The sequence below is a fragment of the Delphinapterus leucas genome, chromosome 8 (assembly GCF_059928025.1).
Source record: "Delphinapterus leucas isolate spDelLeu-1000000601 "Yukka" chromosome 8, BTC_Dleu_Yukka2, whole genome shotgun sequence".
NCBI lineage: Eukaryota > Metazoa > Chordata > Mammalia > Artiodactyla > Monodontidae > Delphinapterus > Delphinapterus leucas.
In genome coordinates this window covers 46709052-46732465 of record NC_143136.1, presented here as the reverse complement: position 1 = coordinate 46732465, position 23414 = coordinate 46709052, and the positions used below count along the sequence as shown (strand labels likewise).

Sequence of the window (23414 nt, the reverse complement as noted above, 5' to 3'; positions counted from 1 at the left end):
TGAGTGTGAATAAAACCAGCGTTCTAATTTTAGCCAAACCTGGGGATCACAGCGGAAAAGGAGTGAAGGCCGGCTCTAGTGTGGCCTAAAGCTTCTTGTGCATAGTGCGGTAAGATTACTAGTATTTCCACCTCTATATGTTGTCTTGGTTTCTGTCACTAAACAAGCTCTATATAATTTGAACAAAACCATTTACCTTTGGTAGTCTCAGTTTTGTTTTGTTTTGTTTTTAAATCTGTAAAATAAGGGTATTGGACTAGATTCTTAAGGTCCTTTTTTGTTCTTTAATTCTACTGTTCTGAGGGGAAATATCATTGTTATTTTATCTAAGACATATATATTAATGTAAATCCATTAAGTATTGAAAGCTAAACTAAAGAAAATTTTCCTCACTAATTTGTTTCAGATCTACATGCAACAAATATTACAGTTTGCAAAATAATGCTATTTTGATATCTATTTAAATATTTAGAAAACATTTTTGGATTTCATTTTTTAGCTTTAGTGAGTTTTTTTCTTTTTTTTCCTCCTCCCAATGCCTTAATAAATGAGTAAGGCAACACTTTTAAGAAGCATGACAGTATATTTTAAAGTTTATTTAAAACATTATTAAGAAATAGGCAATCTGTTGATAGAAATAAAACTCAAAGATGCCTAACGTGATATTCATAAAATTATATTACATGCTATATATCTTTCTTTTAAAAAGGTAGGATGATATGGGAGCCCAAACACCTACTAAATGAAATATATGAATGAATCCACTATAACCTTTCCCTGGAGTCTCTGTTCTGTACAAATGAAAATTTAAAAACTCCCTTCTGTAGCTGGCTTTTTTTTTTGTTTTTTTTGCCCTCGTGATAATCCAGAATGGATCTTGAATTTTATTGTAATTCGTATACAAATCCTCTCATCTCAGAAATGCTACCAAGGAAATTTTAGTAAAAGAAATTAAGTAATTTAATCACTGTATAGTTGACTGAAATAATTATACTCCAGTGATAGCTAAAGAATAGCTCAACCAAGAAGAGAAAGGTTTATAAATGCAGTTTTTTCTTTAACATTTGTATTCTATTCTCTCTTCCTCCATGCTCTATATACTTTGTAATTAAAACAACATTTTATGGAAATATAGAACTTGCTTTTTCCTAAAAATTATGTAGCAATTACATTTTCAAGAAAGCACAAATAAATTATTCCAGCACATGTAAAATGTTTACAATTACTCTTGGTTAAAGGTCTGAAGTCTTTTTCTTTCTTCCCTCTTTGTCTCCTTCTCCCCAGTTTTCTCCCTTGACTGCAGCAGTCACTGTGAGCTCTTTGTAAAGGAATGTTTTACATGTGAATGCCTTTAATTGACTCTGTTTACCAAATAATGATGGATAATAGCCTTGAAATCCCTGGGAAAATGTTTACAACACTAAAGTCTGTTTTTTTTCCTTCCCCTCCATTGGATCACCTTTTCAAACTTATTTGTTTTGATTTAGGAGATAACTTTAATATTGTCAGGATTGTTCTCTGGACCAATAAAGGAGATATTATTGTGATCTAATCATCTGTCAGAGAGGATGAGAGAGAGAGAATATTCCAAATGGGGGAAGGACCAAGTGCAAAAAAAATCTTTTTTAAAGACATGGAGAAAAGCATGAATATCAAAAAGACACAGTATTTATCTCTCAGAATTTTGAAGTTTAAAGAGATTCAGACATTCATTCTGTTTTCCCTGACATTGTATTTGTGATTATTGTCAGCTGTTATATTTTAAACCTTTTAAGGTAATTGCTATCTATCTGATGGCTGCCCTACCATAATTGTTATATCATATTTTTATCAGTTAATTAAATTTTATCTCCCCCCCGTATGAGGAAAGCAAGAGAATGTTATAGAACTATATTATTTAAGACTTTGTTATTCATATACCAAAAGGACAAAAGTAGGTTTGGGGCAGCTAAATTTTCAGCAAAATAATGGAAATTATTCTTCTCTTCAACAATTCTGGTAGAAAAACTCCCTGAAGTAATTGTTATTGGCCTGACCTTAAAATAATCTCTATTCAAGCTAAAATTTGTATGTTGACAGCACCAGGGCTGACGCAAAAACTGTGATTTATGTCTCAATAGATATAAAATACCAGAGAAGGCAACCCAGAGTTGCTTTGCTTACATTTTCATCTTGGGAGAAGTGAGAAAGACTATTTTTATAGAGTTAGTCACTGATTGAGTCAGTATTTCGTTGAGTGCTGATATAAACTGTCACTATGTATCTAAATAACCTAGGCAAATCATTTTATCCCTCTAATTTTGATATCTACATAAAATGTGAATAATTGTAGTATATCCTATTTAGGGTTTATGTGTTAGTATGTAGTGAGCTAACATTTTCTGACACATTAGTAAGCACTCAATGTGAATTATTATTATGATACAATTTTAATATTGGTTATCATTAATTTTCACACAGCAGGAGGAATGGGAAGTACAATATCTAAATAGGGACATCAGCATAGCAAATATTTTATTTATGCAAAAATTTCATTTATGGGAAGAAGGTTCTCTTTTCTACCATGTTTTATTAGGGTGCAAGTATGGAAAGTGTAGTTGCCTAAGAGGTCAATTAGCATATTCTTAGCCAAAGAGGTGTTTGAATTCCTCAATATTAGTCAATAGTATTTCATTCCTAAATATAAAAGTAACTTTAAATAGTAAAGTTATAAATAGGTGACCACGTTTTAAACTCACTGCTCACATATTAATGAAGGCAGCAGCATGCCATAATGAACTCATTTAAAATCTACTTTGCTCTGAGAGGTCATAATTATTAGCAGCTAGATCTGTAGGATGTTGAAAACACAATCTTTCCTTCATCATGATAGAATAAATAATGTCTAAAACCAAAGTACACATGTGAATCTTGGCTAAAAATAGGATCTAAATGGCAACCTATGCACCATATGCCATCTACTATCTTTATACCAGCTACACACTGAATACGCAGAGGTTGAAGAAAAACACATAGAAACATGGACATTTAAGACAGATTTTCCCAGGACCGTGGAGGCATTCCAATTAATGTAGAGGTGGACTCAGAAACAGCCAGTGCCTATCCAACAGACAAAAAATTGACACACACTCCATCCCAAATTTAACATCTTCTCTGAAGCTCAGAGGATTGTGAGCTGTACTCACCAAGAAATTAGTAAATGTAGGTGTTTTTGGTTTTAAAACAAAACAAGGCCAGAGATGTGTGTCTATTCTTTTTGTACATTTCCCCCCCCCATTCATCAGGAATTTTATTTCCCAGAAAACAAGAAATACATTGTTTTTGTTGATTGATTAATTGATTTGGTTAGGAGTAGACACTGGTGCTGTCTCAATAATCTCTATGGTTAAGGGTTAATCCCATAAGTCAAGCCCTATGGGGAAGGAAGAAGTAGCAAGGGTCCTGGTGAAGAGGTTTTAATGCATTCTATTGGTCAAAGTGTGAGAGTTCCAGATGATAGGATATAGGATATGAGACAATTCCACTCTAGAAAAATCTAGATAAATGCTTTGTAAATGTTGGGACTTTGGCTAAAATTATGCTTATCTGCTTGCCTTTAAACTTCTGACATGAAAAGGGGTTTTGATGAAAGCCTAGAGAACAGTGAGCATAACCAAGGGAAATTCTCAAGATGTCTGTCGGCGAGCAGGTCTATCTTCAGGCCACGATCAGCAACCAAAATAAAATAAATTTTTTTAAAAAGGGGCATGCTTGAAAAATATTGAATCACAAAAGAAAGAGAAATCCTTCTGAAGAATCTGAGGAAGAGTATACATTTGAAAAGTATACTTACTAACAGAGAAACACTTTTATAAGCCATTGTGTCATCTAATAGTGTCTATAACAGGAAACTAACAGTGTTTCTGACACCAGTTTGATATCTAGCCATGAAAGGGTTTATCATTATGAATGGTTTATAAAATATTTGGCTAAAAGTTCTTACTGAAGGGATGATATGTAAGAAGCTCTTACATAACAATTTAAATTGGGAAGTTATTGGCATATAGAAGATATCAATTGTAAAAATTAATAAACAGACATCTCAATTCAAATAGAGCCAGGAGGCCAGAAAGGGGAGCTCTCATGCCCTACAATGATAGTAGAGCCCAACAGGAAGAAGACTTCATCTTCTTTCTTGGCAAGAGCTCAGCCAACAAGAGACTATCACAACTCAGCCAATGGAAAGCCATAGACTCTGTTTACTATAATCCTCCCAACTTCCTTTCCTTCTCTGTAAAAGAGGTCTCCTTTCCATTTTTATGGGGAACTTGCACAAAACCAAGCACCAACTGCAAGGTTTTTTCAGGCTAGTTGGTTATTGCCGTAATTGGATTCCAAATTTCTCTGTTATGACAAAACCTCTGTATGTTTCATTCAACGACAACAGCCCTGACCCAATTTTGTGGGAAAAACTGGACAATACAGTCTCTAAGGCTTTAAAGGAGAGTCTGATGAACCCACCTGCTCTTGGGCATCTCAATTATCAGACTCCCTTTTTTTCTTTTTGTATATGAAAAGGAAGCAAATGTCCTTGGGGTAGTCACCCAAAAACATGGGGACCACTATTGACCCATAGGATATTATAGCCAGCAACTGGACCCAGGGACATTGGGATACACCTCTTGCCTTTGAGCCATTACTGCCACTGCCTTTTTGGTTAAGACTACTGAGAAAATTGTTGTGGGATTTCTCCCTATCCATTTTTGTACCTCATGCTATAGAGGCTTTCCTGAATTCCCATCACACTTAACATTTCTCAATCAGCCGCCTCACCTCCTATGAAGTCCTTTTTTAAAACCACTCCTCATATAACTCTTTCAAGTTGTAGTAATCTTAACCTTGCTACTCTTCTCCTCTCTCTCACTGACAAAGTTCCTCACAACTGCTTAATGCTGACAGTTCACCTCCTGACTCTTCAGGATGATCTGCTGGAAATTCCTTTGGGAAACACTGACTTCTCATGGTTCACTGTTGGTTCTTATTTAAAAGGTGACAATGACAAATATTGTGCTGGCTATGCTACTGCAACACATTTTGATACTGTTGAGGCAGCATTTCACCTATGTCTACTTCAGCCTAACAGGCTGAATTATATGTTCTTACATGGGCTTGTACTTTAGCCAAGGGCAAAACTGTCAATATTTATACTGATAGTAGATATGCTTTCAGAGTAGCTCATGATTTTGGAATGTTGGGGAAGCAGTGTGACTTCTTTACTTCCAGAAAAAATAAAACAAAAAATGACCCTTATGTTCAGGAATTACTAAATGCAATTATTGCCACTTTAGCTATTACTAAGATTCCAGGGAATTCTAAACTTGACTGTCTGGAAGCTAGGGGAAATCATTTCCTTAAAGGAACCAACAGCAGCCAAACCTCTGTCATGGTCAAAAGGGATATTTCCCCAAATGATAAGTTATAAAAACTGGCTAGAGAAGCCCAACAATTGGCCTCAGAAAAGGAGGAACCAGATTGGAAATTCAATAATTGTTGGTTTGACAAAAAGAGAAGGCTCTGGTTTGGACCAAAAAACAACCCAGTCCTACTGCAGACTCTCAGATTCTCACTCCTCACTGTTGTACATGCATTAAACCATTGGTTTACTGACAAAATGATAGCATTCATGAATCAATATGGGTGGGGAAACATTAACAAGGCTACAAAAAGTGCTTATGTCATTTGCCCCACTTGTCCAAAATACAACCCAGGGAAGCCTGTTTGTATTGCTCCTGAACATTTTAAACTTCCTAATGGATCGTTTGAGGTCTGTCAAATGGATTTCATAAAATGTCCTCTGTCTCATGAATATAAATAAGTTTTAGTCAGGGTCTGCATGTTTTTACACTGGACTGAAGCCTTTCCTTGCAGACAGACTACTGTAGCAAAGTCCTTTTGGAAAAGATTATCCCTACCTGGGGGACTACTCTCAAATTTCATAATGATCCAAGAACTCATTTTACTGCTCAGGTACTTCAACAAGTCTGTGTTATTTGGCCGGTTTTATGCTTTCACTGCACTTACCACACTCGATCTTCTGGTTTAGTTGAATGCACTAATAGCAGTATTAAGACTCAATTGGCAATGTTTGTGAGGCCCTCCAAATACCTTGGCCAAAAGCATTGCTGTTGGTCTTTCTAAAGATTAGATCCACTCTTTTGGAACTCATAGAACTTTCACACTTTGAGATAATCACAGGACACCCAATGCATTTGGCTCCTGCCTCTTTTGACCCACAACTTATAAAAGGAGAGATACTCCAATATTACAGAGGTCTAACTGCTTCTATTAAAAATAATCATGTTTTGGTAGCGCAGTCTTTTCACAGTGTGTTTCAGGAGATGAAGACCTTAAGCATAACACCTCACAAACTGGAGATTACGTCTATTGGAAAAGATACCTACAGAAGGCTCTCTTCAACCTCACTGGAAAGACCCCTATTAGGTGCTGCTAACCAACCTTTGTCCTGCCAAATTCTAAGGAACAGACTCTTGGATTCACATGACACACCTAAAGAAAGCACCAAACCCTGACTTACAGGCATATCATCTGGTGACCTGAAAGTAAAGATTTCCAAGAATTGAAGGAAACAACATCTGATGAGATAGCTTTCCCAAGATATCCAGACCAGGCCTTTTGCAAGTTCATCTGCCAAACCTTTGATTATGACATAACACTTCAGATGACTGTGATCCTGATAGCATATGGACCTTAAATAAAAATTACCTGAGAGCTCTCCTTCCTACCGCTCATTTTTACTTGAATATGATGTCAATAGGTTTCCAATGTGTGCATTTTCCCTTTAACAAGGGACACTATACCCAGGAAATGTTCTTCCTGGCATTGAGGGACAAAAAGCCACTGAAACTGGAAAAACTGACTCTTGACCACAACGATTTTAGAGAAAGATCGTGCTCAAAAATGGGAAATGTAGAAATTAATAAAGAGAAACCTCAATTAAAATAGAGTCAGGAGGACAGAAGCAGAAGTTCTCACACCCTACAACTATAGCAAAACCCAACAGGAAGAAGAAAGACTTCCTCTTTTTTCCTTGCAAGAGTTCAGCCAATGAGAGACTGCCATAACTCAGCCAGTGAAAAGCCATGGACTCTGTTTACTATAGCCTTCCCAAATTCCTTTTCCCCTCTGTAAAAGAGGTCTCCTCTCCATTTATTGTGGGTGACTTGCATGTGGCTTGCCAGGATTGTAGACCCTGAATTGCAGTCCTCTGCTGATCTTGAATAAACCCTTTTTTTTTTTTTTGCTGTAGAAATAACTGGCAGCCTATTCGTTTTATGTCAACAGGATGCTTAGTTTTTTACTTAGGGAATAAACCCAGTTATTACTTGGGATTAATTAAAAAGTTTCCAATAACTCTTACCGATTTCAACTCCATTTTCTTTGAAAAATTTCTTAGAAATTCTTGCCATTATGGAGTAATTTTCCCCCCCTCTCCAAACTTATTTTGTTGAAGATATAACCCCTAATGTGACTGTATTTGGAGATGGGGCCTTTAAGGAGGTTATTAAGGTTAAATGAGGTCCTAAGTGTGGCTCCCTAATCTGATAGGACTGGTGTCCTTATGAAAAGAGAAAGCGACACCACGGATGCTCACATACAGAGAAAAGGCCATATGTGGACATAATGAGAAGGTGGACATCTGCAAGCCAATAAGAGAGTCTCAAGAGAAACCAAACATGTCAACACCAAGGTATTGAACTTCCAGCATCCAGAACTGTGAGAAAATTAATTTCTGTTTCTCAAGGCTCCCAGTCTGTGATATTTTAGGGTAGCCCTAACAGACTAATACAGTTGGGTTGAGTTAGTTCTCAGAGCTAGAGTCTAAATAAAACCTGAAGAAAAATTTCCCAGAATTTCATAAAGGTATTTTAAAAATTATCTAATTTTAAACACTTCCTTGTTGATAAATATACCATTTCATATATTCAAAATTAAAACAAAGAAATATATTTTCCTTTGCTAAAGAGCTATTATTTAAAGAAAATATTTACTGTATGTGAGGTTAAATTAAAATGCATTAAAAAGGCCTTCCTTAGATTATTTTAACTAGAGGTATAAATCTACCACTAAAGGATCTATGCTATCTGCCTGAAGGCATTATGAAGATAAATAGCGTAATATTAAGCCATTAAACATAGCAGTTTAAAAAAATGCTGTGATTAATAACTCTTAGTTCAGGAGCCACAAGCTAATCTTTATGGAAGCAGAGACTGGCTCATATGCCAACTTAACCTCTGTTTGCCCTAATAATCAATGAACCTTCAGTTGCCACTCTCACACTGAACTATATACATTCCTAATAGAAATTACTCTAAAAGCTATAAAACGAAATAGATACTAACATTTCTAAAAGAGCCTTCATAGTAAGAGCATTAAAAATCATTTTCATATAGTGCTTGAAGTTAATTAAATCTGCTGATATTTCATGTGTTTAAAAGATTGTATCTTTGCCAGATGAATTTAAGAGAAAAGTTTCTGTCTTTTGTGTCAAGAACCAGTCTGATTAAAAGAATCATTTAATGAACTAATTCTGGAAGAGATGAAATTTCTTTCATGAATTTATAATGCATTTTACTGTTCGTAATGCATATCTTGGAAAAATCTGTTCTTTAATGAACCACTGTTTTTTCAAAGTATAAAAATGACATTGCAATGAAACTGGTTGAAGGTACAGCTCAAATAGGCTAATGGTCATAATTATATTTCTTCTTTTGAAATTTTTTAAAAGGAAAGAATTGGACCAGTAGGGAGAGGCAGCTGTCCCTATGGTGAAGATCATTGTAGAGCATGATTCTTTGCCAAGTTTCACCTATTTGCCTACAGCCACAAATAAAACTCAGGGCAGGCTAAAAAAAATTTTTAAATCTATTAAAAGGATACATTGAAAGCAGATATGAATTCTTGTCAAATACTGGCTAGAGGAAACCAGATCATTAAGGGCCTCAGGCAACTTAATTTGGAATCTGAACTTGGCAGGAGATAACGTGAGTTTACATTTCAGGAGTACATATGTTTGAGTGGTATCTTGAGTAAAAAGAAAGAAGCATTTTGAAATATACGTGTAAGTGATACAAGAGAGTGGAGGTGTGGGGAAAGGCTAGTGTTCAGAAAGGAAGATGAAAGAAAGACAATCTCTAGTATCCACTCTCAGATTATTTACACATAAATACAGTAACAATACATGTCTAGAAGTTTATTTTAAGTAGACTTAAGATATCAGGATATTGAATGCTTTGCATGGGTTTTGAGAAAGGATTAAGGGTTTTAAAGCCATTTGGGAATTTCCTCTGAACACATTAGAGGGAGGGTATCTGTGAATGCTGACTTACAAGAATTTACATGTTACCTTTCTTAGGTAGAACTATCTAAACCATGAATAGATTAATCCTTAGGGTTACATAGATCAGTAGCAGGACCTCCCATGTGGAAGTAGCTATATTCATTTTTTCCCATCTGAAAATAACTTTGCTAGGAAATATCACATACCTCCTTATTGCCAGGTGACTCATGTAAAAGCCCAAGGTACCTTAAATCAGCTGGGTAATCCCATAGTTCACTTACAATTTTCATAAATTCAGACACTTTGAAATCTACTCTTGGCTCCATACTAGTTAAATATTTATCTTAATTTATATCTAAATAAACTTTTCCATAATTATTCTTGTGACTGAAATCTTGTTAGACTGCAGAAGCCTCTGGATACCAAGTCGTATCATCAATAACCCCCAAATTTCTAATTTTGTCTGCGCCTTAGAACATGCGACCTCCAGCATCCTGCAAAGTCCCACATAACTCTTGAAATCTCTAAGGAAGTGCTTCATAGGCCAGTCTCTTTCGTAGGGCCAACACACACCCTACTTTGTCTAGAACTCTGACCTCTTTATTCTATGCCCTCTGTCCTTAGAAATCACTGGAAGTGACTTTACTCTTGATATTTCTTACTGCTTCATCCTGAAAATGATAGCACAAAGGCACTATCTCCTGATGCTCTCAAAGCCTTCAACTCTTGGGGCCAGAGACCTGTTGTATTCTGTGCAGAACGGGTAGAAAATGGTCTTTAATATTACCGTCTGCTGTGTTGACACCTGGGATCTATCCAGAGTTTTACTAATACTCTCATGAAAACGTTTCCTTCATCTTTAGTTCCCTAGCAGCTCCACCCAATTCATGCCCAGTAAAGCATAGGTGCCATGCCACCCTCTGAGTTTTACGTCCTCATCATCGTAGGTTAGGTCCCATAAAACAGAACAAAACAACACCCTCTTTCTTTCTTCAGCAACATTCAAAGTTCCCTGCATACTATTTCAAGCATATAGATGCTGGTAGGGGAAAAGGAGGAAGTGGGGAAAAGGAGGGGTATTTGGACTAAGCATCACATCCTAGTTCCACTAACTAATATAGGGAGAGCAGAAATTGTTAGAAATTCCTTGAGGTAACATTCAGAAATCTATTAGCAAAAGATCAAAAGTAGATAGTAGGAAATAAATCATTATAAATCAAGTCCTAATTTGTTGTTATTTGCAACAATTGAAATCAGAATTACAGGATAATTTAAATAGTAATAGCTACCATTTACTGAGTGTTTACTGTGTGATAAGCACTGTCCCAGCCACTGTAAGCATGCTACCATATTTAATTCTAAGAGTCGCAAGTTATTACACTCTCTCTTTTATTTTTCCAGACAAGGAAACTCAAAGTCATCTCACTAATGCAGTGAACAGCTAGGACTCCAGACTGTGACTCTGACTTCTAAACATATACTCTTAACCAGAACTTTCTCTGGACCCTGATGTATTTCACTCCCCCAAATAGTCACTGGCTATGCAGATATTTATCAGCAATATTTTAAAGTTTATGTGAAGCACATGTTCTCCCACAGAGCAAGATTATCACTGAAAGACCAATGTTTATGGAGTAATCCCTTACTATGTGCCCACCATCATGCTAGATCTGAGAGGAAGGATATTAAAATGAATAAACCTCACCATTCTTTTACATTCAATTTTGTTTCTCTGCTTATATTAAGAGCATTAAAGTATACTTTAGGGAAAAATGGACCATATTAAATAATGTTATGTAATTTCTACCTTGAAATTGCTCATTCTATGAGCAATCACATAAGACTTGAGATCTTTCTGACTCCAGAAGGGATCTCTTTTTCAGAATTAGAAAAACAGTATACAACATGACTTTTGGAAGTATATGCATTGCATGTTATTATTTATATACTTTGGAAGTATATGCATTGCATGTTTATTATTTAGTATATGCATTGCATGATTAAATATCACTTTTTCACAATATAAATAAAATCAATTTGGTACAAAAATTTACTTTATAGATGAGGACAAAATACCAAAGAAGTGAAGTGTCGTGATCACATTCACGCAACAGGTCTGAGGCAAAGGAGAGACTAGAAACATGTCTCCTAACTCAAATCCCTTTGGGTACTCTATGCTGTCTCTGGGAACTTATCCCAGGCATGCAAAATCCTGTGAAATGAGCTAATAACAGCCTCAATATAAAGTGTGAACACCTAACTATACCACAAGTGATCAAGTGATCTTTATTACTGAGATTTCACTTGAAAATTAGTATTTTTAGACTAATGTATTTACATATGGGTTCAGGCAGACTTAAAAACCAATGACTCAGAAGAGTTACATTTAGTGAACAGTGTGTGCTTTATCTTTGTTTTTGTCTACTTCACCAGTGTTTGAAGTCAGCTTGATGCTCCTGCTAACAAGTCCAGCTTTATCTTGTGTAATATAATATGTATTTTTTCAACATAAATACTAATTGCATAATAATTTCTTAAGGCCCTGGGGCTAAATAGGTCCAACTTGCTACATAAAGAGAGAAAAATAAAATAAAATGGCAGTTGAGAGATCTCATATAGACAGAGTGGTTACAAAGTCTCTAAGCACATGTGAATGCCCTCTGTTAACTGAGTGGTACCCTCATCATGTCAGGATATGGAGAGCAATTTCAGAAAGTTATTTGATAGGGCCAAATTTTTAAAAATAGTATCAGTCACGCTGCTTATTTGATCAGGGTTTGAACTGAAACTGCATGAGAGATTCTGTGGCAACAACTACCTGAAATTTAAGATACATCAGCATATTATGTGATCCCAGTTAGAAAATAACTTGACAATTCAATGGACAATGGATAGGACATGAATCCAAAAATGGGGTAGTTTTTTGAAGTCCAGATTTATCCGTATGTGACAATTTGTTTTAGGGCATCATGAAAGAGGACTTATCAAATCTGTCAATAATAGTGATGATCTTAGAGTCAATATCAGAGAATGCTTTGTTAAGTTCCAAGGGAAACATATAAGAAAATGTCCAGAAGAATACGGGGGAAAATTAAATTTGTGTGAAGAGTGGAGTGTTGCTTATAGATAACTTTTAAGGGACATGATTAGGTAGTTTGTGGGCATTTTATAGAATAGTCAGTATAAGTGTACTGAAGTAAAGTGGATACTAATTCTGTTGGTGACAACATATTACTATTTTGTTTCTTTTAATCAGTCTTTTTATTTACCTGATTCTCAGTTTTTCATTTCAAAAATGTGGGGTTGTCTCAGAAAATGGTAAGGATCCATCTAGTCCTACAAAGCTATGAAGCTAATGTATTAGAAGATTGAATATAGGGCTTTTTAAAGCTCTGTACCTGGAAATGGCACCAAAGACTTCCAAGCAATAGAGCTGTAATAGAGAGAATAGAAATTACAGTTTACATTACAGTATTTAGGTGGGACTTGTAAGAGAAAAAATAACTCCTCCCTGTTCACTACTAAAAATTTTTAAAGACGCAGTTAACCTTCAAAGACAATAATAGAAACTAACAGACATTAAGAATAGAGTATAATAGAAGAATTGTTCTGGCTACAAAGATATAACTTTCCAAACCAGCCACTACAAAGTGTGAACCAAAAATATCGCCTTATTCTTTTTAATTTAGTATGACTTTGTGAACAAACACACCTCTTTCTCTTTATTTTCATTGCATGTATTTTTTTCTCAGAATGCATCTGAATTTCCACTAATGTGTTTCAAGTTACACGTATGTATGTATGTATGTTTGTGTGTATTCATGTATAATTTCCACCAAATAGTCTATGAAATACCAAGTAGAATCTGAGAATTTATAAAAGCATTCAATGTCTTTTTCCCCCAGTAAAGAAAACACAGAAACTATCTTAATAGGATATTGTTGAGGTATATGTTTATGATTTGGCTGAAAGATGAATTCTAAGGTCTGCTATGATTCAGCAAACTTACTCTTATGATAGTAAAATTCATTCTAAAGTATTTTGTGATTTTATGTGTATGCATGCATTAATGTTTCCAGTAATATGGCAATCTTTGTGTCACAGCACTGTTTTCTGGATCCCTTATTAAATGTCCAAAGGCTTTGGAAAAAATTGAGAATAAATACACAATAATAAATTTTTCAGGAAATATGTAACTAAGATTAGCACACTCTAAAAATGGAATCCCAAGTGATTTGAAGTTAGAGTTTGTTACTAATTTTATAGTAAATGTGAAAAACAAGTTTACTCTATGTGTGAGATAATAAATAATAAATTCAGCATGGCCATAATTTTTTCTTTCTAGATAGGAGATCTCTTGCTTAAAGCCTAATTAACAATAGCCAAATTTTATTTAAAAGATGTGGATATGCCCAATGAGGTAATTTTTACCATTGGCAGTTGACAGTTACCGGTTACTCAAATTTCTCTCACTTAAGGTGATATTTGGTGTCATACAGACAAAACATTTGACAGAGGAGTGTTGAACTTTCATCTGGAGGTTTTGATTTCTCTAAAACAACCTAAAACAGTAATAGTGCATCTGTCTTGTGTTATTGTTGCCAGGTATATTTGCCAGGCTCATTGAATCATAGCATTCGTTTCCTTTAAATCCAGGGTCTGTTTCTCATTGGTAGAAATGCTTCACATTCAGCATATTAAAAGCTATAATTATCTGTGTTGCGTTTCTCTTTGTCTTATATCTACAGCAGTCTGAGAGAGCAAAGAACTTTTAGTCACAGCAGGAACTTCCTGTAAAATACAGTAAATGACTGTGGTTTCCTCATATGCCACACCCTTTATTCTTCCTAGGTCCTAGGCATTTCTCCACGACTTTAGGTAGAAATGTGGTCACTTAAACAGGAGTCAATAAATGTAAATGTGTTTTCATTTATTTTCAATAACTAGTAGATGTATAAATATCATTAAATTTATTAGCAAGACTCTATACATTAATGGAATAAGCCAAAAAGTGGAAAGGCTTGCCCATCTGGCCATTTATAAGTATATTGTGACTGATGGATTAACACAGACAGAAAGATAATCTAGGAACGTTATAAATATGGGCAGTTTAGGAAGAACTGTCTCAAAGTTTAAAACTAGCAAAATTATGACCCTGACATGTATAAGTGAATTGTGGCATAGGCTGATTGATAATTTCACTTTGTTGTGTTCATGTTCAGTTCTGCATAATTGGGGAAGAGGGAAAATTTTGTCAAAATTGATCTATTCCATAGAAAGGTAAATAGTTTGCTTTGAAAGGAAGCTTAAGGAAGGCCTGGGAGATAGGGTGAAAGACAAATGAAAAAATAATAAAATATCTAAGTGAAACAGACAAGGTTTTCTGTGGGGGGAGAGAGGTGCTTTTTTTTTTAATGCACGGTTTTCCTATAGAGGGGAAATCCACACCCTAATGACTGTTAGAATTAATCTGGAGTCTAATGGACTCTGGCTGAGATTTGGCTGAGGGGTCTGATTCTTAATCATAAGTATGGGTCTATCCCATTAAACAAGCTTTTCAAATATGATAAAAAACCCTTTCAAGATAGGTACTCTTTGTTCAACTGATTGCTTTTTTTTTTTTTTTGGCGGTACACGGGCCGCTCACTGTTGTGGCCTCTCCCGTTGCGGAGCACAGGCTCCGGACACGCAGGCTCAGCGGCCATGGCTCACGGGACCAGCCGCTCCGCGGCATGTGGGATCTTCCTGGACCGGGGCACGAACCCGTGTCCCCTGCATCGGCAGGCGGACTCTCAACCACTGTGCCACCAGGGAAGCCCGTGATTGCTTTTTATATGGGTCAATGCATCTTGGAAAAAAGCTGTGGAGTTTTCCCACATCTAATGACAACCTCTTATGTTTTTGCAAATTATAATGTTCTTCATTATCAAAATAAAACTTCATTATCAAAAAATAAAAGTAAGTTATTTGTTAATCATAAGTTACAAATATAAATTATTACACATAGAGCTATAAGCTCCAGTTGCAAAGGACCTTTCTTAACCTCCTTATAATTTATTATCCTTAACAACAAAAGAGAAGCCCTTATGGTATCTTCCAACCCACTGCTTACAAAGCCTTATATTTATTTTCTTACTAATAACAGCAAGAGCTCATTTCCATGTGATATGTGTAGTACCTAGTCACCTTATCCCAGATCCAATACATCCTCCTGTAATTAAGTCAAGGACATAAAGTTAGTTGTTTTGGTTACAGATCCATGGTACAATGAAAGGTATGATATTATAACTCATCCTATTTTCATGATAAAAATGCTATATTCATATTTATTAATAAACTTATTTTAAGTGTACTTTCCATGGAAGAGGGAATGCAAAGATGAATTAAACATGCCAATCTAGTGCAGTGTTCTAACTTTTCTGTTGACACTATTTATAAAGTAATTTTTTAAAAAACTTCACTCATTTAAGTTACTAGGTCATTTGCAAAACATAATTTTGGGCACATTTTAAATGATGACATTTTAAACTATGACTGTTATAGTATTCTTTTTCAATGAAATGTAAATGCAACAACAATTTAATACCTACGCAATCATTTGTAGAGAAATGAATGCTCTCTTCTTGACAGTTGGAAATTTTACTTCATTTCTTAATCTCATTGACATCATATTCTACTCCACTATCCATCTTTCCCTGATAGAATTTTATTCTACTGAACTATATTTTTATTTTTCAAATTCTTTTAAATGACCATATTGAAAGAGAGCAGGAAAAAGCATAATACAGAAATGGAAGGAGTAAAGACAGGGTGGAGCAGGAAAGATGGAGGGATGTAGAAATAGATCACTGAGTGAGCAGGTGACACTTAAAAACTATAACGTTGCAATATCTTCCTTTTCCTTTGAAGTGTTTGCATGGCTACTATGCAAACCTCTCCTAATCTTTTCCTAGCAAAATTTTCAATGAAGTCTTCTCTGCTCAAAATCTTTTATACAACAAAATATGTATACCTAGGTTGAAATTTCATTTTAAAAAAATCCTATCTGAATGAATGTTTTAAAAATCCTTCCCAATTGCATTACCATTACAATTTTTATTAGAAATAATAATACTAATAACAATGATGATAACAGTAGCTAAAACTTTTGGAAGGCTTACTCAATTTCAAGCCATGACCTAAGCACTATATACTTCTGCCTCTACTTCCATCAGTTCATGTACAGAGTGGCCACCAAGTCTGGAAACACCAATGATACATAATAGATGATATGCTACTTTATATTATAATACATGAAAAAATAATATTTACCTTTCCAGACTATATGATCACATTATTAAAACATATAAAGTAGGTACTGTTTATCCCAGGTTTACCTTTGAGGAAATTGAGGCACAAGTACGTTTATTAACTTCACCAGATAATTTAAAAAATTGTTTGATTCAGGATTTGAACCAGTTTGGCTCTAGAGTTTATACTCTAGATGAAAACATAATAAATTTATTATAAATTTTGATACATAATTTTTAAACACATAAAGTAAAATTTTATTAGAAATACATCATTAATGAGATGAAGAAAGGGGGAAAGTCATGTGTCCTTTTAAAGAAGGCTTGGCAAACATCAGTGTATCCATCATCCCTGTCCCCTCATTTATGCCCTAGGAGATTGTTACATCCTGCAGAAATGCTTTGTAGTAAGGCTCAGAAGGGTGAAATAGTGCATGTGTGTATGTGTGTGTGTGTGTAAAGAAGTAAAAGGAGCACTATGAAAGAAAAAGTGAGAAGTGGCCTGAAGCTTAGACCTTAGTAATTTTCTGTGGCAGATCAGTTCTAGGATGGAGTTCAAATGAAGGTTAAGAATCTGGAAATTGGTTTCTGTAAAACAAGCTGTTTCTGCCTACTCCTTAGGGGTATGCATACCCCAGTTTGTAGATCACTGGTTTAAAGTGTAAGACATATTAAATGAAGAAATTCAATTCTACCAAAAATAAAAATGCATTGCATTTGAGAACTATTATGCTGGGCACTGTAGTGAGAAAAATGAATCAGACAAATTGTAACTTAATGTAAAGCAAATGTGAAAAGGACAAATGATAAGTAAATAAATGTATGAAAGTTTATAGTGTCTATACTACATATAACATGGTTCCCGTTAAACTTCAATGACAACTTATTTTTACTTATTAAATTAAATATTAAATAATTGTCATTATTAACAAATTGTTACCATAACTTATTAAATAATGATCATTAACATTGACACCAGAATTCTTCTTATAGAAGGAATTATACTTTTTTTGTAAAATACATCAAAAGTAACATGGGATAGAACAGCCACATGGCCATAAATGTTAGTAGTTGCTCAAATATAAGAAGCAGAAATCTCCTCTTCATGCTTCAAGATTAGAAAATGTATTATTTTCACTCCTAAAAGGGAAGAAGGAAAATGAGCGATAAAGAAGAAGAGCGTGGATCCAGAGAGATGGAAAGAGGCTGGCAATAGATAAAATATTGGAAGAACCAAGTGACCTTTTTATTTTTTTAACATCTGTATTGGAGTACAATTGCTTTATAATGGTGTGTTAGTTTCTCCTGTATAACAAAGTGAATCAGCTATACATAACCTATATCCCCATATCTCCTCCCTCTTGCGTCTCCCTCCACACTCCCTATCCAACCCCTCTAGATGGACACAAAGCGCTGAGCTGATCTCCCTGTGCTATGCGGCTGCTTCCCACTAGCTATCTATTTTACATTTGGTAGTGTATATATGTCCATACCACTCTCCAAGTGACCTTTTTTAAATGGTGATGTCTACCACTTGATTTGAAATTGTTTGCATTGCTAATCTGTGAATCTCTCCTGAATCTTTCATATGAAAATCTGCAGTGAAGTCTACTATGCTCAAAAACAATTTAGTGTATGGAATTTTTTATAGATGTCAAAGAAAGGACTATTTCAGGGATCAATGCAAAGTAGAACAACTTTATGCACTAAAAGGCAGTCTGATTAAAAGTAAGTTAGCAGGGCTTCCCTGGTGGCGCAGTGGTTGAGAGTCCGCCTGCCGATGCAGGGGACACGGGTTCATGCCCCGGTCTGGGAAGATCCCACATGCCGCGGATCAGCTGGGCCCGTGGCCCATGGCCGCTGAGCCTGCGTGTCCGGAACCTGTGCTTCGCAACGGGAGAGGCCACAACAGTGAGAGGCCCGCGTACTGAAAGTAAGTTAGCAAGGTGGTTTCAGAGAAGTGTATTTGTAAAGAATACCACCATTTATAGGATGCATAATTATACGGAAATCTCTTAGAGATTCAAAAGAATATTAGTAGACATTTTTGGCACTGAAAATGAGAACCCCAAGTCACTGGATCAATAACAATACTGAATTATTGAGGTGGTGTGTTATACTTAGGTTCATGCTTTATTTTGCATGTGAGATATGTAAGTTAACATAAATGACAGGTATATATAGCAAATGTTCCTCATCAGTTGTGCTAAACTCATTTTGTTGAAGCCATAATTTTTTTGAATGATTTTTATTGGAAACATGGCTCATTACACAGAAAGATGAGAATAGGTATTTTTTGGACATTCTAACTGTTAGAATATTGCATCTTTTGACTCTTTAAAGAATTACGTTTAAAAATATATGTAAATGGAGTGTAACCTTTAAAATAGTTTAAAAATAAAAGATAAAAATAATTTTTTAAAATATTCAAAAGGATTCCAGTTTTTAAAAAATATATATATGTTATATATTTTTATACCTACTTTTTGTAACAGGTCATTAATTATGCCTTCTAGAATAATGATATCTCTTAATTTACCTGTTTTTAACTCTGAGCAATAAGATAGTGTGCTATAAATTTTTCAAGGGACAGTAAGACAATCATGCATGAAGTTGATCTATAAACATAGTTTAAACAGTAAAGGTATAATTTCCAGGGAGCATTTTAATATAATTTGTAAACATACTTATTGAGTTTACAGGCATTAAAAGATGTACTACAAAGAGGTTTAAAATAGCTCTTTACAGATGCCTCTGTATTGTAGCTCGGGGACAAGAAAGACGGACATGCCAAATTAAAGGACAAAAGACAGAATGTAAAATGTACCCTTTGGAGATAGAGATAAAACCATGAGCCGCAGTGCCTGGGAAGAGTTAGAATTAAGGAGGATCTTAGAGTTTCTTTAGAGCAACTTTCTGGGTTTTTTTTTCTTTTTCTCAGATTTAGTTTAATCTCCTATTTTACGGATGGGGCAGCCAAACTCCAGTCTATTTATGTGACATGCATAAGTCAAAAGCTTAGCTAGAAGGAGAGGTGTGCTACACACCAGACCAGCCCTCAGTGGCCAGTATCTCATATTACACACCCGTGGCCCCCTTGCTCCTTGGGTACCCTTACTGCCTTACCAGATGAGATGTAGGAACCAAAGCACTGACAACTTGGGGACTTATATGCTATGGTCTTGGATTGGAGAAAACTAACACTCTTATAGGATTCCTCTTTTAAAAAAACAGCACCAAATCATAAACTCAAAGTTAAATGCAAGGTCTTGAAAGGGTCTTATTCGAGTGAAATTCCTGGAATTTAAGTTTCATTAGTTTAGTGGAATACGAATACTTTTTAGTTTCCAAATTTACCTTAATTTAGTTCTTACTGTTCTAACCAACTGGACTCACTCCTGATTGTCTGAACTATTCATATTATTTGCTGAGAAAACTTTCATCTTGCTCTGTGTAAAAATCTTCTCTGATCCTTAAGAAACAGGCACTTCTCCTGCATGGAGAGCCATTCTGAAGAAAATATATAATTATCTTATGGACATAAAATGATTTTTAATAAATAAAGAGACATTTGTATTAATACATACAAAACTAAAATGTATAAAGATGCTTAATTTTTCCCCAAATAATGTGTAAATGTAATGCAATCAAGATAATAAATAATTTTAAAGGTCAGCTAAACAAATAACAAACAACCATTAGACAAATGTACTCTAGAATCCAAAATAATTTTGTTAATATAATTTAGTAAATAGAACAATTTAGTTATGTTTCAAATCAGTAATAGGAAGGATGAGTTGTTTAATAAAACGTGTTGCTACAACTGTCCATCAATTTTGGGAAAAAGTTTATATCTGAGATTCAGTTTCAGTTGGTTTAAGATTTAAATGTAAAAATGGACCTTTAAATTATTATAAATTTAAAAGTTAATAGTTTTACTATATTGGAGTCAAAGAGAATTTTCAGTAAGAATATAATATGTTAGTGATAAATAGAAATGGATCCTTCTATTGCCAAAATTCAGTCTAGCCAGAGATATTCTCTTTGTTTTTTCCTCTTTATCACCTCTTACCCATTTGTCAAATTTCAGAGTCTACTGAATGATTATGTAAATAAAGCAAGGCAAAAATATTCGAAGTTAGAGGAATTGAGCTATTACAAATCAATTATTTGTTACAAAGAACTTCAGCTGATATTTTATTTCCAGCTCCTGTCTTTAATTCAGAGTAGTTACAGTTAGAGGATCCAGAATCTCAGAGCTGGAATAGACCTGAAGGTCTCACAGTATAACCTGCTTACTTTACAGATTTGGAAGGTGGGAGTTCAGGAGAGTTTAGTGATGTGCCTCATATCCCACAGTAGAGGTAGATGAGCTAAGGTAAGACTAGGAGTTCTCTTTCCTAAGTCTTATATCTGTGCTTCTTTTATTAGGTTAAAATTAAACCACATGTGAGTGAAACTAATATGATAGCAAACCACAGTCCTGTTTCTCAGTTATATTTTTTAATCTCCCCAGAGATCATTTTTTCAACCTCTTTCTTGCTAGAATTTAAATATATATCCACCTTAAACTCTACTTGTTAGAAATAAAATTTTAAAAATTACCATTAGGCCTATTAGTGTCTCACAAAAAATCTTACCAATACTCTGCAAGTCAGAAATCAATTTAACAAAGAGAATGCAGCTTAAATTTGGACCTTTCATTTTCAAGCCACTTCCAATTTATCTCCTTCAAACTATCCAATATATGTTAGCATTTATAAGGTGAAAAGACACTTAGAAAAAAAAAAAGGGTAATCCTCTTAATTTCCATATGAAGATGACTGGTACTAACAGACACTGGAAGTCAAAATCAGTTTTTGCCTAGTAAGTGACTCTTTTTCCATTTTCTGCTCTTTCTTATATGTCTTCAATAAGCAAAATTGGGGCTTTAACAATTGATCTGGCACCACTTCACATAAAAACGTTCAGGAAGAAAAATCCAGCTGTCAGATATAAGTAGGCATTTTGAGCATTCAAACCATGCTCTAAGGAACAGTGAGTCATATGAGATGCAATGTGCAAAGGAAGCTGACACATAAAAAGGATAGAACAACAATGATGAGTTCCCAAAGACATGCTGTGGGACAAAGAATAATTATAGAGGGTCTATTTTTGGGTCCAGCAGAATGACTTGGGAATTTAAAATCAGAAGAAGGAATTATGTCACTCAGCTTTGAATTTAAAGTAAAATAATTCAGTAGCCTTTATTTTTCATTAACGCTATTATAGTTTATTGGGACGATGCGTGACTGAATTGTTAAATACTTCACAGTCTAAAAATAAGTAAGGACAGGAAAGCTACTTTAATTTTGTCAGGAAGGAGGATGTGAGGTGTAATAATAATCACATAATATCTTATCTGATATGGAACTATAATACTAAATATAAATAAGACACATCTGTCTGCAACAGTAATCTTTTTGGAGGTACCAATGCCCCTGAAGCTTGAAATTAATACCCAGGATTGAAATTGAAACTGCTTTGCCAGGGAGTTCTAAAAATAGTATCTAGAGCAACTTAAATCTTTAATTCAGCTAACCCCCCATTTTCCTGTTCCCTTATTTATAAATGATATCTTTTTACATTCCAATTATGGGAAAGGTTTACAGACATTTATAAGAATATAATAGTGACTATGTGGATCAGAAAACAAAGAACTCTACAGAGGAAAGGAATTTAGTTCAAAAGAGCAACCTAGCCCTATTATTTTATACAGGAAACATAATTTGTTTTTTATATATGTATATATAGAAACATATACATAGTTATAGTTAAAATAAGATTAGCCATAGACATTATATACGTGTGTGTGTTTGTGTTTGTGTGATGTTTGTGGCTAATACTACCAAATTGTTAATATTAATAAATCTTATAAGAACTGTTCGTATTAATTTAACATCCCTAGTCCTCTGGCCAAGGGAAAAAATACATGGGGGATAAGTTCATACCCAAAGGTCCCAAGGAAATGACTTTGTAAGTCTGACAGATGTCCCTAAGCCTGTATTTTGTTAGATTGCCTTTCAAAGTTTTCCTTGATTCAGAAGTTATTTGGAGTTATGTATCATTCTGTGAAATCTTTCTTATGATTGTTAACATGTTCATATTATCCTCAATTTCATTGGAATTTCAACATGTTACTTTCATCAAGTCATGAATGTTCTTTTGTAATATATTCATACTCAATACCTGAAGGTAGGGCCATCCATAGTTTTGACAGGTGGTAGCACAAGTGGCTGGTGTATCATCATAGGACCCTGGATGACAAGAGAACATTCCTGTGAATTAGGTATTATTAGTGGATAGTGGGATTTTACATAACTTAAAGTTATATACTAGTGTGGTTTTTTTTGTTTGTTTTGTTTTTTGCGGTACGCGGGCCTCTCACTGCTGTGGCCTCTCCCGTTGCGGAGCTCCGGACGCGCAGGCTCAGCGGCCATGGCTCACGGGCCCAGCCGCTCCGCGGCACGTGGGATCCTCCCGGATCGGGGCACGAACCTGCGTCCCCTGCATCGGCAGACAGACTCTCAACCACTGTGCCACCAGGGGAGCCCTAGTGTTTTTTTTAAATCACAAACATATGTATTTTAAATGTCTCATTTTAATGGGAAGTTAGGAGGCGTTGTTTCAGGCACATTTAGGTTGCCACCATGCTGACCTGAAAGTAATCAGGAACTTTGTTCTTGGACCTTATTTCTTAAGAATGAGTATTTTAAGGAGCAGGAACATGGAGGATGGTCCCTGTTGTT

General features: G+C 35.0%; 1 protein-coding gene across 4 annotated transcripts in view; it reads right to left on the bottom strand.

The window, feature by feature from the left end:
• The window catches only part of CALCRL (calcitonin receptor like receptor), a 104622-nt gene that overhangs the window by 62081 nt on the left and 19127 nt on the right, over window positions 1-23414 (bottom strand). For 2 of the 4 annotated variants that reach the window (XM_022567217.3, XM_022567223.3), the window contains exon 2: window positions 22855-22922. The exons of the other annotated variants lie outside the window; for them this stretch is intronic. The gene's annotated coding sequence lies outside the window, so the exon portion shown is untranslated. The remainder of the gene's footprint in view (window positions 1-22854; window positions 22923-23414) is intronic. 4 annotated transcript variants of the gene reach the window in all.